This window comes from Lissotriton vulgaris, chromosome 2_1, assembly GCF_964263255.1.
Source record: "Lissotriton vulgaris chromosome 2_1, aLisVul1.2, whole genome shotgun sequence".
NCBI lineage: Eukaryota > Metazoa > Chordata > Amphibia > Caudata > Salamandridae > Lissotriton > Lissotriton vulgaris.
In genome coordinates this window covers 804,624,832-804,643,192 of record NC_141687.1, presented here as the reverse complement: position 1 = coordinate 804,643,192, position 18,361 = coordinate 804,624,832, and positions in this window count along the sequence as shown.

Sequence of the window (18,361 nt, the reverse complement as noted above, 5' to 3'; positions counted from 1 at the left end):
GCTTTAGTAGAAGTTCGTGCATGTGGTGCTCACATGCTATTGGCCTGTGCGTCTAGCTTTAGTACGCAATTGGCCAAAGGCATGTGGATGTCCCAGCTTCTTGGGAAATGTTTACTCCCAGAGAATTTTGCTCTTGGAAGCCAGCAGCGGCGTACAGCGGCCATCTGTTTTGGGTCAGGTTTCAAAGGCGCGTCCCCTCCACCCCACCTCCACAAGAACACGCGTCGTTTAACTTTCACGTGGTGCAGCCGCGCTTGTTTTAATATTAATGTCTATAGTGGTCGTTTTGCAGGTCACAAGGTTTGTCAGCTGGTTTCCTGGTCCCATCCCTTCAATACATGTCATAGACACTCCTGGACGGGGCGGAGGTTGTGTCCTCACGCACTGGTCTTGGGTGATACAACAAGGGACCCATTTTCCCCAAGCCCACTTGCACAAAGCCAGCTTTAAGGCACGGTTTGCACAATGGCAGCAGATTCCTCACTACCTTTGCTGCTTGCTTTAGTTGCACTGTAACTGTGGGCTTTAGTTCAAACAGGGACTCTCTGCAAGTTGAAGGCAATTAAAGGGAGATGGAGGTAATTCATAGTTGTGTCGTCAGCGGTGAAGAATCTGGAGGGCTGCACGTCCTTTCGCACACCAAATAAGCGAACAGGATCTGTGCGGCGAAGGGCACGTTGGCTGCCAACCAAGCACTCATATTAATGGTTGAGCCGAAATCTGAGAAGCCGATGCTTTTGACACTTCAGCAGCAGAAACCGAAGTTGTTTCTCGAAGGCAGCAGACTACTGCAAGAACTGACTACTAAAGAGGTTGGAACATGTCTCGGACCTGTCCCAGCTCCACCTACCACTCTAATATCTGCCAGTAGTGTCTATCTGACACGCTTGTTACCAGGACCTTTCCGTCTTGTGCCTTACATAAGCTAAAAGCAGTGCTTAATTTGAGCCAGGCATGCAACAGCACTTATTTTTGGGTCTGGCACTTATTTCCCATGTCAGATGTTTACTGGGTGCAAGAAAGGCGAAATATGCACAGATCAGAAAGACTGAGGGAGGGAAAGGCTACAAAACCATCACAAAGTGAAGAACTTGTAAGAGCGAGAAAAGTGCCTGGGTGTGTGTGGTAGTGGATGAGACTACCATCCTTGGTATTCCCCGTGCCTATGTAGAATTCCGCTGGCTTCTGAGCAGAGCTTTGAGTACCAGCACTTTCTTTAACAAATGAAGTACTGCCTAGAAGTTTACCCAGGTTGAGAAGTGTCCTGTAATCACCCTTATCTGTGGCCTCTAAGTGCATGGATAGGTCCTCATGTGGCACCACCCTGGTACTCTCTGCCCTCTTATTCCCTGGCTGCACTTTCATCTGTCGGGCGGAGAATCATGGTGCTGGACTGTGCTGATGGGCACTTATCGCCCCCACCCACTCCTTTCTGATGTCTCAGCTTCAAACAAGAGCATAGGGCCCCCCCTCCAGCTACTGTAACCTGAGGCAGCTGCTGGGCCAGGTGAAGCAGGCCAGGTTTCACTGCCCAGAGCAGTGTTCAGAGCCACAGCCCCTTCCTGCCTCGAGTTGGCACCCTGAACTGTCACCAGGAAGAATGATGTGCGTGACACTGCACGTCGCTGGCAAAGCGATGATGACACATCAACGCAAACACTTGCACATGTAATTTTCGTCTTAGTCTGCAGTTTCTGCTGGTCAGTGTGAGGCTCATGGTGTTGTGAAAGGTCCACAACTTCCACCCCTAACCACCATGCGGGCAAACACCACTGGCCAGCTGCTCCCCTCAGCCTCTGGCCGTACACCCAGGGTCGATCTTTGTTCGATAGTGCCCTGGCTTGGGAGGAAGTGTATTTAGCTCCCTCGTTATCAATGGTGAAGACAATTCGGAAGCAGGGGCCTCCTTTTTTATGTCCATAAGGCAGTCTCCGTGGCAGAATATTGTTGGGCATCTCAACAGACACCATAGCACCTCCCACAACTCTCCTGAATTACCCACTGAATTGGCTAGTGGGAGGTGAGTGTTGAGGGGTGGTGGGTAGCTGCATGGGGTAGGTGAGCGGGCTAGGAAGGTGGCGTATGGCATTATAAACAGCGCTTGTGGCGTTAATAAGCGATTAAAACCACTTTACACAGAAGCACTGAAGCTAGGTGAGAATGGCACTGCTTGTGGCATGGCATTACGGCAAACTGCTTCATGTGCCCCTCTGTAGCTTAATTTTAGAAATGGGGTTTCTGGTTGGCTAGGGTATGCACCTAAGCATGCAGAACCCTCCAATCTAGTCAGAGTAAGGGAGTTACACCCCCAAGATAACCCCTGTTCACCCCCTTGGTAGCATGGCGGAGCAATCAGGATTATCCCAGAGGAAATGTGTAAAGAGTCGCTTTCTCTTTTTCTCTCTGTCTCTCTCTTTCTCTCGTTCACTCTCTTTCTCTCTCTCTTTTTCACTCGCTCTCTTTTTCACTCTCTCTTTCTCTTTCTCTCTTTCTCTCTTTCTCTCTTCCACTCTCTCTTTCACTCTCTCTTTCTCTCTCTTGTTTTGATAATGATCAAAGTGGGCTAACATAGTCAGTGTACACAATGGTGGCATGCTAGATAGGTTACTAAATATTATAGGTTTGCTATTCACATTTATAATTTTTAACATTTTTAATGCAATGTACAAACAGTGCTTAGTTCTTGGTGCCAAGATTTGTATGCCTAGCTTGTAGCACTTAGTGGCTTTCCTACTGTAGTTAATTAATAACCAAACATCATCCACATATGAACTATTAATTCCTTTAGGCAGGGAACTCAAGTCCAGTTACAAAACAAGTGGGCGAGGTTTGGTTCCAGCGGGTAACCCACCCCACTCTCACCTGCAGTCACGTGGGCCATCAAACACTGGATTCCCCCAATGCTCTTACGGCCGCCGTTGGGCAGCAAAGGCTTGGACCGCCACACGTCACAGACTTAAAATATTGATCAGCTTCTATTTGGTAAATGTAGCAATGTCACTTCTTATGATGTCACTTCTTGTGAGGTCATGGGCCATGATGCCACTTTCTGTGATGTCACACAAGATGCCCCACACCATGAAGTCACTTACTTACTGCCTAACATGGTTAGTCCCCCCCCGTTTCTTTTGTTAGGAAATGTGCCCTGATAGAGAGGGACTCATTCTAATGCAACATACATCAGTTGTGATCCTGTACACACTACAACTCTTCAACTTGATAAATCAAAGAAAAAGGAATCGATCCAAAAGTAGTAAATCTGCATCTTTAATAGTAATCCTTATAATCAGTGCATATTTCTACATTTGGACTAAAGAAACTTTCTGTGATTATTGGCCAAGCAAACTCATTGCAAGATTGTTATCGTTTCTGTCTCATATCCAGTACTTAGTAAAAAATTTAAAAACTGCAGTGACACAAAATTGCTCTCAGGAGCCCACTATGAGTACCACTGAGGCTAAGCTAGCCAAATTGCAAAATACCAAGGCTTCTTTCTTCTGCTACCATATACTTCCTGTCTGTTTTTTCATTCTTACGGGTGTTTTTCGTTCCTTGATTTCTCCCTTTGTCATTTTACTATATTTTCCTTTCATTCACCCTTTTTTTGTTGTTCTCTCTCTTTCTCCGAGTCAGTCTGATATTGAGAAATAAGTCCCGGTCCACCAATAGGAGAGCCAGTGCCCTGACTTTAACCACTGTCACTAATTAAGCACTGCCCAAATCTCACCAATAGGTTCTGGGGATCCACCAAATCTCAATGGGAGACATTAGAGCTTTGATAGATCCCCCAACCCAAGCCTTTTAGAGTAGCCTGCAGTCTGGGCTTGTCCCCACTCATCTTCAATTAACTAACACCGTTGCTTATGCTCCAATCATTCAGATTTTTGCTCCACTCTTCTAAGGAACTGTTTGCCTTGCAGTGATCAGGGTTATTCTCTCACCACACATGTTTTAGTCCCTCAACTAAAATTATGAATTAATTTAACATCATCAGCTCTTCCAGCCGATACAAAAGAAGTGTTTTAAGGAAAATATTCATAAGCATCTGCTGGAATATAGAATACTACAAGAAGGTTTCAACTAGAGTGAGGCTCAACCATAGAAAAATGTTGCAACCCTTCCCTCATCCAACTGTCCTCTCAATATTTCCGATGGGGTGTTAAGTATACTGGTGTGTTCCAGTAGCCAGTTGACTCTGTGGGGGTCATTAGGATGTCGGGCGGATTGCCCCCTCTAGGCTGGCGGTGACCACCGCCAGCCTGGCGGAGGCAATCCACCTGACACCGTATCCCGAATTACCCCTGCCATATTAGTATGGTGGGGGGACCGCGGTGGAGGATAGACCATCTGCCGCTTTTCCGCCCCGATCACCTTGTGACCGCGGCAGAAAGGGTTTAACATGGTGGCGTGTCCAATGGACACCGCCACCCATATTATGATGTGTGGGCATAGGTGCCTTTCCGTGGCGGCGATGCCGCCACAGAAAGGCAGGCGGTCTTTGCTTTGGGGGCCCCCTGCAGGCCCCCCTGGTGAAGGCCGAGGTGGTGGGTGCAAAGGGGGGGTACCAGTGGTACCCCCCATTATTTGCATACACCAAGCAGCAGGCACCACGCGGTGCCTGCCGCTTTGTGTATGCAAATGCATGCATTCATTTTTAAGATTGTGGCAGGCCGTGCAGTAGGCACCGCCCACCACAATGTTAAATATGAGGGATGCGCCCGCCACTGTGGCGGGCGCATCCTAATGCACACATTGGGACCCCTACCCTTTAGGCGGGCGGTCCCGTTTACCGCAAGGGTGGCGGGCAGGAAAAGCCCGCCCGCCATCCTAATGACCCCCTGTGAATGTACACTCTTAGTTAACGCTACTTTCCCAAAATGTAAAAATCATGCAAGCCAAAATCTGTGGATTACATTATGAATTATATTCAGAAACCTAAGGATCCTGTAACCAATATTTTCTGGCCAAACCCTGTTCTGCCAGACTGAAGAGAAGAGAGGGGTTCAGCACTTCCTCACTTTTCTTCCTCCATAGAGCCCAATACAAATTTCAATGCAACTTTTAGCTAAAATTCAGAATATCCTAACTACCCTGCCCCAAGTCAATCACGGAATAGACTCAAGCTGTCAGCCAGCAAATTCAGCTGGATACCTTTGGTCCAGTTTCAGTGGATGAGGTACTCAAAACTTTGGCCATCGTCAAAAGCGGCTCTCCCAGCGACCCGGTACCCATGCGGATCCTAAAAATGATTGCACCCACCATCGCCACCCCAGTTACTGACCTTATTAACGCCTCGCTTCTTCAGGGAGTGGTTCCTCCTGGCTGGAAGAGAGCCATTGTCAAAGCCCTTCTTAAAGAGCCGCTCCTAGACCCAGCGGAACTGGCCAATTATAGGCCAATCTCTCTACTCCCCGGACTTAGCAAGGTCACGGAAAGGCTAGTCAATCAAAAACTCTCCCATTTCCTGGAGTTCAACGGGCTTCTCCGGAACTCACAAACTGGCTTTCGACCTGGTCAGGGTACGGACACCGCCCTTCTGGCAGTCGTTGAGGAGGCCAGATGCATTTTGGATTCAGGAGGATCAGTGGCAGTGATCCTCCTGGATATAAGTGCGGCCTTCGATACTGTTAGCCACCAGGTCCTTATTCGGCAACTGCCAGATATAGGGGTGGCAGGGACAGCCTTGTCCTGGCTTACGTCATTTCTGAGCAACCGCACCTTCCAGGTTTGGGAGAGTAACACCCGATCAGCGGCAATTCCCCTCCAGTGCGGGGTACCACAAGGCTCATCCTTAATCCCCACATTATTTAATGTGTACATGGCCCCACTGGAGGAGGTGGCCGCCCCGTTTGGTGTCAAAATCGTGAGCTTCGCTGACGACACCCAACTGGTCGTCTCCTTATCGACCTGGGACCGGGCACCCTCCACACCTGCCTATCAAAAATATTTACTTGGATGTGTGAATCCTCCCTGAAACTGAACGGGTCCAAGACCGAGATTATGCTACTAGGGCATAAAGGATCCACCTTCCCTCCGAACATCTGGCCCACCTGTTTGGGGGAGCCCCCCTCCCCAAAAAATGAGATCAAAAGTCTGGGGGTCTGGATGGAACAGGACCTCTCATTTAAGACCCAAGCTAAAAAAATGGCGGGAGCCTGCTTCGGCCTCCTCCGATCGGCTCGGAAAGTCCTGCCTCTCCTTCCGCAGCCCTCTCGGAAGCTGCTTATCCAAGGACTGATCCTGTCCATATTGGATTACAGCAACGCTATCTTCCTGGGGGCACCGGAAACCACCTTTAACAAGCTCCAACAGATCCAGAACGCTGCAGCATGGCTTCTCACGGGCACCTCAGCAAGAACATCAGCTAAACCTGCACTTAAGCTACTGCAATGGCTTCCAATACGCGAAAGGGTAAAGTTTAAATCCATATGTTTGGCGCACAAATTGTTGCAGGATAAGGGCTCCCCCATCCTAAAGAACTTAGTCGTGCCCTACAAAGCCAACAGACAACTCCGCTCAGATCTTGAACGCCTACTCACCGTGCCCAGAGTAAAAAAGGCACGCACAGGAGGACGGCGATTCTCGGTTAACACAGCCAAACTGTGGAATTTCCTTCCCCTGAAACTAAGGGTCGAACCCTGCCATCTGCGATTTCGGAAACTCCTAAAAACCCACCTCTTCCCTTGACCCCTTCCTCTTCTCCCTGATACCCCCTCTGGTCTCTCTGTTTTGGTTTAGCGCTGGGATGCTTCCGGGTAATTATGCGCTCTATAAATCCGCATTCATTCAAATAGTATTTCTTTAAAACATCCAACAAATGCACATAAAGACTACCTCAAAACTCATATGCATGGTACAGCTATATGCAGTGTATCGCTTTTAAATGAATCTGGAAGAAATCTTTCACTCCAAGCAAAGATAATTCTATCTGCCCTGGTCTTTCTCATGCATGTTTACTTTTAGGAACATACAGCCACATGCATCAAGCGATTTTGGAGTCGCAAACGGTGCGAATCGCAAAATTCGGCCGTTTGCGATTCCAAAATCACTATTTGGGATGCATCAATGGAAAAGTACAATAAATCGTTATTTTTTGCGATTTCTGAAAATGCGATTGCATTTAAGGAATCACATTTTTGCGATTCCTTAAATGCAATGCATGAATGTTTAAAAAAATGCATATTCGCAAATAGGGGGAGCAAATTAACACGAGGTTGAACCTCGTGTTAATTTGCGAAATCTTTCAAAAATGCTCAAAAACGCATTTTTGAAAGTGTCATGTTACACACACACATGTCCTTTGGACATGTGTGTGTGAAACTTGCACTTACAAAAACATTTCAAGGGAGCTGTGGGGGGTCCTTTGGACCCCCCTCAGCACCCTTGAAATGCATTAACAAATTGTGAATCGCAAAATGAAATGACAAAATGTTAATGCCTTCCCATTGATTCCTATGGGCCTTTTGGCCTGAAGGAATCAATGGGAAGGTTTTCCTTAATTGCGATTCGCAAAATGTGAATTGCAATTAAGGAAAAATAAGGAATCGCTAAATAATTTGCGATTTTTTGATGCATTGCCATTTGCGATTCCTTAATTGCGATTCCTTAATTTTCGCAATTAAGGAATCGCAAACAGCACCAATGATGCATGTACCTGTTAGGCTATGTACCCCAGTACACCTGCTGCAAACCCTGATCCTTTTCAAGATCCAATTAATGCTGGTAGTCCAACTGATACAGGTATCGGAGAGTGCTATGATGTTATGAAATGGGTATTCTATTGGGATGTGGGATTTTGCAGAATCTGGGTCATCCGTTGAAAGTTTATGAAAGGTTATGGAAACAGAAGTGATTTACTTCTATGAATGAATAGCTAAAATAAACTAACTTCAGTTGAGATCATGATTGGTACGTAGCTCATTAATATTGTCTCCAAGTTTATTCAATTTTCTGATGACTGATAATGTCTAATTGCAGATATAACTATAGTGTCTCTCAAATTTACAAATACAAGTTTGTTGAAAGAAACTAGGGCATTGAAATCCAGTCTGTTTTGTATTGCCTTTGTTGTTTGTCTTTGACGGCTACTGCTGTTTTTTACCATTATTTGTTTATAAATGTTCTATTTGTTCAAGCATCTGACACAAACTGCTTATGGTTTGGAAACTATAGAACACTGTTAAACATAACATAATATACATGTATGCTAAGCTACCAAACTACCTCTCCTTGTCTAAAACTGAGTCTGACCCCCTTCCTGTCAACATCCCCTTCCACCTCGATGCAGACGACACACAACTTTATCTGAAAACCACCACGATCAAAGACATACACAGACTAAATGTCACGCTCAAAGAGGTCCAACATTGGCTCTTAGCGAATCACCTCAAACTCAACCAAGAGAAAACAGAAGTTCTCCTCTTTCTAACAGAGATGAAAACCCCCAAATCGAATAATGGCTCAAAGCCATTAATGCCCTCAATGGCGCCCTTGCGCCAAAGTACTCAGTGAAATCCCTAGGTATCACCCTTGACCCATACCTGGGCATGAAAAAACACATCTCAAAAGCCGCCAAAAGTGCATTCCTAAATCTGAAACTGCTAAACAAAATAAAACACTTCCACCCCCGAAAGATCTTAAACAAGCCACCCAGGCACTGGTGCTCTCCAGAATTGATTACGGAATCGCAGCCTTGACCGGGACAGCAAAATCCCACCTATGTCCCCTGACCACCACCCTCAATGCCGCAGCAAGAATGGTCACAGGAACTAAGAAATTCAAACACATTTCTCGGGCACTCAAGGAACTAAAGTGGCTCCCTATTGACCAACGAGCCAGCTTCCCTACAGCCTGTCTCACCCACAAAGCCCTGCAAACTGGTAAACCAGAATACCTGGCCGCCAAACTCATAAGGGCTGGTCAGTCCAGGAACCTCAGAAGCTCCAACACGCTTCTACTCATCCCAATGAAATCACGGAAACTCAAAACCGCAAACAAATACTTTGCGGGAAATGCACCTAAGATCTGGAACTCCATCCCCCCACATCAGAACGACCACCTCCTTCCCGAAATTCAAGATCCTTTTCAAAGCTCTCTTTCTTGAGCACTCCTGACTGCAAAGTGAATTCCACAATTGACTCTAGGAAAGACAGCTAACTCCTCTTCCTGATACCCCTCAGCATGAAGATCTGTATTGTCACTTTGTTTTTGAATGCTCTTAAGTTGGTAACCTGCAGATGTTTGTCTTTGCCAAAAACTGCTCATAACTGTACCTGCTGTGAAGCGCTCTGATACCTTGGGTCCAGATAGCGCTATACAAAACTTCTAAATAAATAAATTAATACATTATAGTTGGAAGTTCATGGTCCCAGAAGCTGTAATGCATAATCTTTCTAACCTCTTACAATTTGCCCATGTTAAATCCATCAAAAAACGAGTTCCTAAAGATCAGATATGAGCACAAAAACACATTGGATTCATCAACGACTAATGGTCTAAATATTGAAGGAATACCCTCATCCATCTCCCCCTCAGTACAATCGCTGGACTGTATCACATCAAGTGAATACTGCAAGTGCTAATTTAAATAAGCATTTACAATGCAATTGGTCTCACTTTATTAAAGTTTGAGCTATTGGCATTGTAAATGACAATGCCTTTTATTCATTTGCGATTCAGAAAAGGGGTTGGTGGTGAACAGAGTGTCTGAATTAAGCAGACCACTCTTACCCAGTCCAAAGATCAGGGCTTGATCCATCACCGTTTTTTAGCTCACTGCACCATCCCAGCTCAGAACCTGGCTACATGCAAATTAGTCTGACCCTGGCCCAGTGCATCATGGGAACAGGGCAGACCAAACTACAAAGCCAATTCTTATACTGGGAAGGAAACAAGCTTCCGGGGACCGGTTTCTGGCATTTCAGCCGTCTTCGGCCCGGCTTGCTTGAATCCTGATGGTGCAATGAGCAAGGGATTCACATCTGAGTATACCCTTCCACGCTTATGGTGGACAAAAACGATTCAGAAAAGGGGGTGGTTATTCATTTGCATCAGTGCGTAAACAAGCACTTTGTACTTATAGTCCATGCTTATGAGAAGCAAGGCTGGCAGTCTCTTTAACTGCCAGCCTTGCTCATCGTAAGCAAGGACTATATGTTCAAAGTGCATGTTTATGTTTGATTGCAGGTTTTAAAAACAAATGAATTAAATTAACCCCTACAAGTAGCAGAACGAGGGTACTGTTGCTACAGACTTATAATGGCAATCACGTTGGAGTGGTTCCTCTTATTTACTACACTTTCGCTGCTGCAGCTATTTTACCGGTGTAGCTATTCATAACATGTGCACTAATCTAGGATTTAAAATAAATCTTTAAAATGTATAATTTGCGTTCTAACAGTCTTCAGTATCTTATTCCTACTTTCAGATCTTGATCAAACTTTCAGTAGGTTGTGGAATGTTTGCAATAGAACTGGTTTTCTGATTCCAGTTGGCAGAATGACAGAGTCCTTCGTGCCTGGGTGGTCTCCAAACAGACCCGTCTCTAGCAAGTCGAGATAAGTCATCACAAGTGTGGCTCAGGGGTTAGAGGCGGCAGACCTGGAGCTTGAGTTCGGCCCTGGACCAGGGTTCAATTCCCCGCCTCGGCGGGTCTTGGGCTCAATAATTCCACGGACTCGATAATTCTCGCTCCAGTGCCTTCTCGACTCACGGGTTCACACTCTGCGACTCTGGGCAATAGCTTGCTTAATCTCCACATCGGCCCCTCGCGGTGGGATGCCTGGCTTTCACCTTGTGGATACCCTGCCAGGGTTATCTCACAGGGGAATACCAGGACGGGTTCCCTAAGCAAGCGCGGAGATGCCCCAGGGTAAGTCATGCGCTATATAAGCTTCATACATTTACATTTACATTTACAACCTTCAAGCACAGAGGCACCCCAGGGCACATACACAGGCACTCTGGTCCTGAGTCACAACAAGCAACTTCTCAACTGACCCCCTCCAGGCACTACCTACGAATTGACAGACATTCCCTGTACATGTAAAGGTACCCAGTGCATGTACACATATGCACACCACCCACCCTTACTCACACAGGAAAACCATGCACGTAGCACTTACACAGACACTGGCACCCATGCACTTTAACTCTATAGGTACCTTCTGCACTTAAAACATACAAGCATCCTTTACAGACGGCCACAACACTCATTTCCTTCAGGTATTCCCAGAGTACTCACACCGGGCACCCACTCACAGAGAACATCCCCCCCTCACCAATTCCAACCACTCACCCTCTGTGCACAAAGGCACTAGACTCCCACTGCACACAGGCATTTCTTCCACCATATTTCTATCCCATCCTCCTGTACTCACCCAGGCAAATTCTGAACACAGAGAAAGGCACCCTCTGCACTCACTCACTAGTTGCACCTTTTCACTTCCACCCCTTTCCAGATACCACCCTATGTGTGCATCCTGTACTCACTGCCAACAGGAACCTTCACACTCGCCTCACTACTGGGGCCTCTGCACTCACTTCATACAGGTTTCATATGAACTGAAGTCCTACACTCACACATGCACCCCCATGCACTTAACCCCTATAGCCATGTTTGGCCCTCAACTCCTACACTTTTGTGGTAACTCACTTTTAAAGCACCCGCTTCACACACAGTTACATCCTACTCACCCCCTACAGGCACAAACTGCAGTCACCCAGAAAGTCTTGCACACAAGATTCATTCTGCACAGGCAGCCCCTGCGCACACAATAGCATGCTTCACTCTCATACGTGCAGCCCTTTCACCTACAGCCAGCCCGGCATACTAATCCACATAAACGCACTCCCCAATCAGCATGCAAGTGTTTCCGGGTGTGACGCTCAAACAGGAACCTTCACATCCCCTCCCTATGGAGAATTGCTGCACCCACTCCCTATAGCAGTGGTTCTCAAACTTTTGACTCCTGAGGACCCCCATTGAGTCACCACTGGAAGCCATGGACCCCCAAGCAATTTGTATAAGTTAAATTTAAAACATTAAAACAGTAATTCGAAAAAAATACACATATGTGCACCCAAAACAAATACTCAAAGTACTAAGGATTTTGGGGCCAGATGTATGACCATTTCATTTAGCGCCTCTCAATTGGCGACACATTGCGAGTGGCAAATTGCGAGTCGCTAAATGAAACGTACAACAGTGCGTTTAATACTGTTTGGGTTTCCCAATGGGGTCGCAAATTGCGAGGTTCATTAATATTAATGAGCCTCTTGCAATTTGCGAGCCCATTCGGGATTGCCAGCCCTCCCAGTGATGGTGGCCTGCTGGGCTCTGCAGGCCACCATGTCTCGGACTGCTTTTAAATAAAGCAGTTTAAAAAACAAAATGCAGCCTCTTTACCATGCATTTAAAAAAAAAAGAAAATGAAACTTTTTCTTTTCATTTTCTAAGGGCAGGCAGAGGTTCCTGGGACCACTGCCTGACCTTAAAAAATAATTTTGCATGCATTTGCAAAGGGAAGGGGTCCCTTGGGGACCCCTTCCCATTTGCAAATGCATTACCATCTACTTGAAGTAGGTGGTAATTGTGACTGTTTTGCGATCGCAATACATTTGTACATGGTTTTGAGACTTGCTATTTGGAAGGGAATGCCCCTTCCAAATAGCAAGTTGCAAAACCTATTTAGAGAGTCGCAAACAAATCGCAACTTGCGAAATAGGCTATGTACATGGCCCAATAGCTTTTTGCATGCGCAAATGGGTTTGCGAACCTGTTTGGGCATATAAAAACAGATCGTACATCTGGCCCTTAGTATTTTATATTGAAGTAATAGCCCCTCTGTCACACGCATTTCATTTGTTTTATAGCATCTCTTATACCATTGTAGGATGTCAGAGCACTTTACATTACACACATATAGAGACATTGAATCATACATGTAAATCAGTGTGCATATAAAATGTTTAAAGAGTGCTTGGTCTGGAAAAGCACAAACTCAGGATTCAGAGCATAACACTGTGACTAGCATTGACTCAAACATTAAAAATGTATTTCCACCCAAATATATCTTTTTAGCAGCATCAGGATAATGAATAACTGGGACAAAATATAAGTTACTAACTGGTACCATGCAGTTTGCAAGCAGCTCTTTGATGACAGTTTATAGGTCCCTCTGCTAGATTACGATGGTCACTTATGAAGTGCACAGTAATAAAGGAATCTCTGTGAAAAAGCAGTAACCACGAACCTAGGCACATAAAATGCTGCTTTTTAAGATGCATGTTACACGTCCTTTGCAGTAGGCACATTAACCCTCTGTGCTACATTAGTTAAATCAAAGCTTCCACTGAACAAAGCTCTCCACCTCTCCAGCAAGTACATTCATCACTGGCGTTCTCTTGACACTTTTATTGTTGCTGGAAAGTTGCTAATTATACAAGAAATATTTGAGTGGTTTTAAAACTGTTGCCTATGGACCCCCTGGGAATGTGTCACGGACCCCTGGGGGTCCGCGGACCACACTTTGGGAAACACTGCCCTATAGGAACCCACGCACTTATGCTGAGGCACCCCTTTCACTCCCCCTCTTGGAGGCACCTACTGTATGCACATTTTAAACTAACCTAGAGGTACGTCTACACACTCAGACAGGCACCCCGTGCAATCAATCACACAGACACCCCCTGCAAAAACCTAGATGGCATTTAGTGTGCTTGCCTCAAAGGCACCCCCCGCACGCAACACCTTACAGTCACCACCCTGCTCTCACTCCCTGCACTAACAGACAACCCTGCACTCATCTCTACACTCAAGCATTCACCACTCGCACCACCTACACTCAGCGGATAAAAGGAACCACCTTGCATTCCAACACCTATAGACACACCCTACTACCACACAGGCACCCCAGCATCATACACTACGAATACCCCCTTCAAGAACTCACCCATTCTTTCAGAAATACCCCCCTCACATAATGACACCATGCACTCCCCCTCTGCAGTGATCATAGTGACAAAATGCCACACTAGCCCCCGACCGTCCACACTGAAATTAACATAGATGATTGGACATATTGTTGTGCCTGCTTTCACTCTGCTGTAGTCAGAAGGGGCCGTGGCAACAAATAGTGTGTAAAGCGAGATACACGTGGAGAAGGTAGACGTGAAGGAGGGACTTTGTATGTTACTGTTGCCATCAAAGATTAAATTAAACCCCTCCCTTCTCCGTCTGTAACTTGACTGCGGCTGAGGTGGACGGACACCGTTGTTGCCTACAAAAGATTCATTCTGCACAGACAGCCCCTGTGCACACAATAGCATGCTGCACCCTCATACGTAATACCCTTTCACCTTCAGCCAGCCCCGGTACTTACCCCCTAGAGCCACCCTCTACGCTCGCCAGTTCCCCTGCACTCTCCCTCCTGCAAAGCCAAACATTCTCTACACTCACCTCCTAGACAGCCTTTAGATCACCACCACATCGGCACCTGCTGCACCCACTCACACTAACGGGCACCAGACTTACCCTGCACACAAACAGGCACACTAATCCACTTAAACACACACCCCAATCAACATGCAAGTGTTTTTGGGTGTGATGCTCAAAAAGGAACCTTCACATCCACTCCCTATGGAGAATTGCTGCACCCACTCCCTATAGGAACCCACACACTTATGCTGAGGCACCCCTTTCACTCCCCCTCTTGGAGGCACCTACTGTATCCACATTTTAAACTAACCTAGAGGTATGTCTACACACTCGGACAGGCACCCCCTGCAACCAATTACACAGGCACCCCCTGCAATAACCTAGATGGCATATACTATGCTTGCCTCAAAGGCACCCCCTGCACGCAACACCTTACAGGCACCACCCTGCTCTCACTCCCTGCACTAACAGATAACCCTGCACTCATCTCTACACTGAAGCATTCACCACTAGCACCACCTACACTTTAGCGGATAAAAGGAACCACCCTGCATTCCGCCACCTATAGATATACCCTACTACCACACTGTGTACCCCATCATCTTACACTACAAATACCCCCTTAAAGCACTCACCCATTCTTTCAGAGATACCTCCCACACATAACAGACACCATGCACTCCCCCTCTGCAGTGATCATAGCCACAAAATGCCACGCTAGCCCCGACCGTCCACACCGAAATTAACAAAGATGATTGGACACATTGTTGTGCCTGCTTTCACTCTGCTGCAGTCAGAAGGAGCCGGGGCACCAGAGGGGCCACCTCGAGGGTGCACACGCTCCATCTAATTGAAGATCAGGGCTGTGCTCCTGGTGAAAAGGCTGCGGGTTGGGTCGAGGGACAGAGGCAGCTGCGCAGGAGATTACCGGGCAGGTGTGCAGCAAATTGACCTCACTAACAATCTAATTAGGGATGCGCAGGCCACTGGGGGCAGAACTAATGGTGCTCCAGCTGGCAGCAGGGCTCCCCGGGCCACCAGGGAGGCCCAGGGCCTGGCCATGGGACCGTACACACCGAGGGCTGGCGACAAGCGGGAGCCGAGGCACCACGCAAGAATAAACACTTCAAACGGACATTCAACAGGAGCCCAAAACATAAATAAATCCAACCCGCGACATTCTTCGAAGAGAGACGACCACAGGCAATCTGTAGGAGGAGAAACGCACATCGAGCACACTGCTCTATCTAGGAGAAAAATACTGTGCAAACAGCTCAACACCGAAAGAAGAATGGAGGAGAAACGCACTGCGACCCACAACTCCACAGTGGAAGAATCTAGGAGAAACACAAGTTCTTGGGGATGAAAAAAGTGACGCTGCCATCGCAAAAGCGAAAGCGATCGCTTTTTTAAAAAAAGACAAAGCCGCGAGTGGTGCGCGCCCGCCCATATGCTTTCAATTATCGCGCCCGTGTCTAGGCACGATAATTGACAGCATATGGCAGGAAATGTGCATAATAGACACCAATAGGCCAGGGACGGAGCTGTGCGCCCACCTCTGGCCTATTGGTGTCTATTTTACAACACAACACGCAGGAAAAGGCCAATAGCAGGCCGCAATGGTGAAATCATAAGCACAAGTGTGTGCATTTTCCAGGTCCATTTACAAAACCCGGCCAAAAGGACTCTCGCTGCGCGAACACTGCTGCGCAGTTTATCGCTAGGTGCGAGACCTAAAAATAGTCTCTGCCATCGTCTTGGACTCCTTGGTGTCATAAATAGTTGAAGAGCTGGACCACTGCTATTTTAGCACCTTAGATATTGGTAAATAGTTGCTTATCATGGTAACTTTAAAAGCATGTGCTGCTTTTCACTGTAAATGTATCAACATGTGTTACTATATCCAAGTAAACAACAGAACATACCACAACTGCATACACAAAGCTACATAAAGAGCAATTAAATGATATAAGGGTTCAATTCAGCAAAACTTTCAAAACAGAAAGCAGAACAACAATCAATGTACAACACACATGCATTACATTGAAATAATGCAGCAAAAAAATAAGGCAGCTCAAAAACAACAAAACACCACAACAGCATTCTACACAAACATGAGCACCAGCATTCTTGTGATACACTGCGGCGGCCAGCACAGGTGAGATCAGTGGGATGGGGCAGGGTGGGGGGAAACTGACAGACGACGGATAAGGGAAAATTAAATAAAACCAATTAAAAACCACTTCCCTTGCGCTCACCACATCGCTGAGCGGGTGATGCAACGAGCAGCAGGTAAGTGGTTTATTTTTATTTTTATGTAATGTTACCTATCCCTTTGTTTGTCGACTCCCCCTCCCCTCCCTGCTCCCACCCTGTCCCACCACCGCACCACTCTAAACTGTGCCAGCTGCCACTGGCCATACATTGCCATGGCTACAATCATAAATGTACAAAAGGGAAATAAAAAATTAGCCTGGTGCTGATTCTGAGTTCCCGATTTGCCTCACTGGGAATACTCCATATGGTCCACTTTAATTCATGTGCTGAGAAAGACACAGGTTGCAGTTCAGAAATCCATATAAAGTCTTTTATTTCAAAATTGTCTTCATTTCATACACTTGATCAACATTCTCCATCAAATAACGTAACATACACAGCCAAGCCAACACGTGTTTCGCTTTTTCTGGGCTTCAGTCAATAACAAGTGGCAAAATCTTCTTAAGTCTTCGAATTCCAAAGTTTCGTTATTTTTCTTATAACCTAGACCTCTTGTTCATCAATATCCTCTAATATCTATTAGAAGCTGTAGCTGTCGTCTGTTGAATCTCGCATTCTGCGAGGTTTTAAGAAAAATAAAGAAACATTGGAATTCGAAGATTTAGCTGCTTTTTATATGGATTTCTGAACTGCAATGTGTGTCTTTCTCTGCACATTAATTAAATGGACCATACCACTACAATCATGCTTTTATAATCCAGTGGTAAAAAGGTTTTTACCAACCATTACCTTAGCTTACCGACAATGAGATGAAATAGCATCAGCCAAAATTGGTTCCCAGACCACTTTGTTTTGCATATGGACTCCACTCTTCTTTCCTGCATATCAGCAACAGAGTCAAATGTGGCAAATATCATCTTTGGGCCCCTAAAAAGACCAAGCATGAGTTTTCTCCAAATTGGCTTGAGAACTCCAGTGCATGAACCTGTCATTTATTGGCTTCATTTTGGTAATGCCATTTTTGCTGTCATGTCACAGTCGTCACCTACTCATCTGAAAGGAGGTCTCACCTGCACTAAAACACACATACTGGTAACCCACAGATGACAGAATTTAATTCAAGATTCACTAATCTGGCATACCAAGGGCTTCATCTGAAGCACTCACCCCACCTAATGGATTCAGTCACACCTTCTGGAGGCCAAAGGGGACTTAGATGCAAGGACTCAAAATTCCCGGAAATCCTGAAGCTCAAAACCTCCCAAGTACAAAATCAAAGTTTTCTATTATTGACAATGTCATTCTGGAATCAGATTAAATAAACCAATCTAAGCACATGTTCTTGGGGAAGCAACATAAAAAGTCAGGTTATTCCTGAACTAATTAGGTCAATGGTTCTTAAACTTTTGATTTCTGTGGACCCCCCCCCCCCCATAGCAAATCCTATGATTTTAATCTCAAATAAATAAATAAACTACAGAAAGAAGTATATTTCAAACAAAAACACAAATGAAGAACAATTTTTTTCAATTCCCCCAAAATATATATTTTACAAATGTAATTTTAAAGGAAGGATAGAGCTATTCATTTTGTTTATTTCTAAAAGACAAAGCAATATGCAACAAAAAAGGGGGTAACCCCAACAAGCCACTGGGACCTGGGTAATGGACAGTACAGAGTAAAGTGGTTCCCAGAAGTACAATTCAA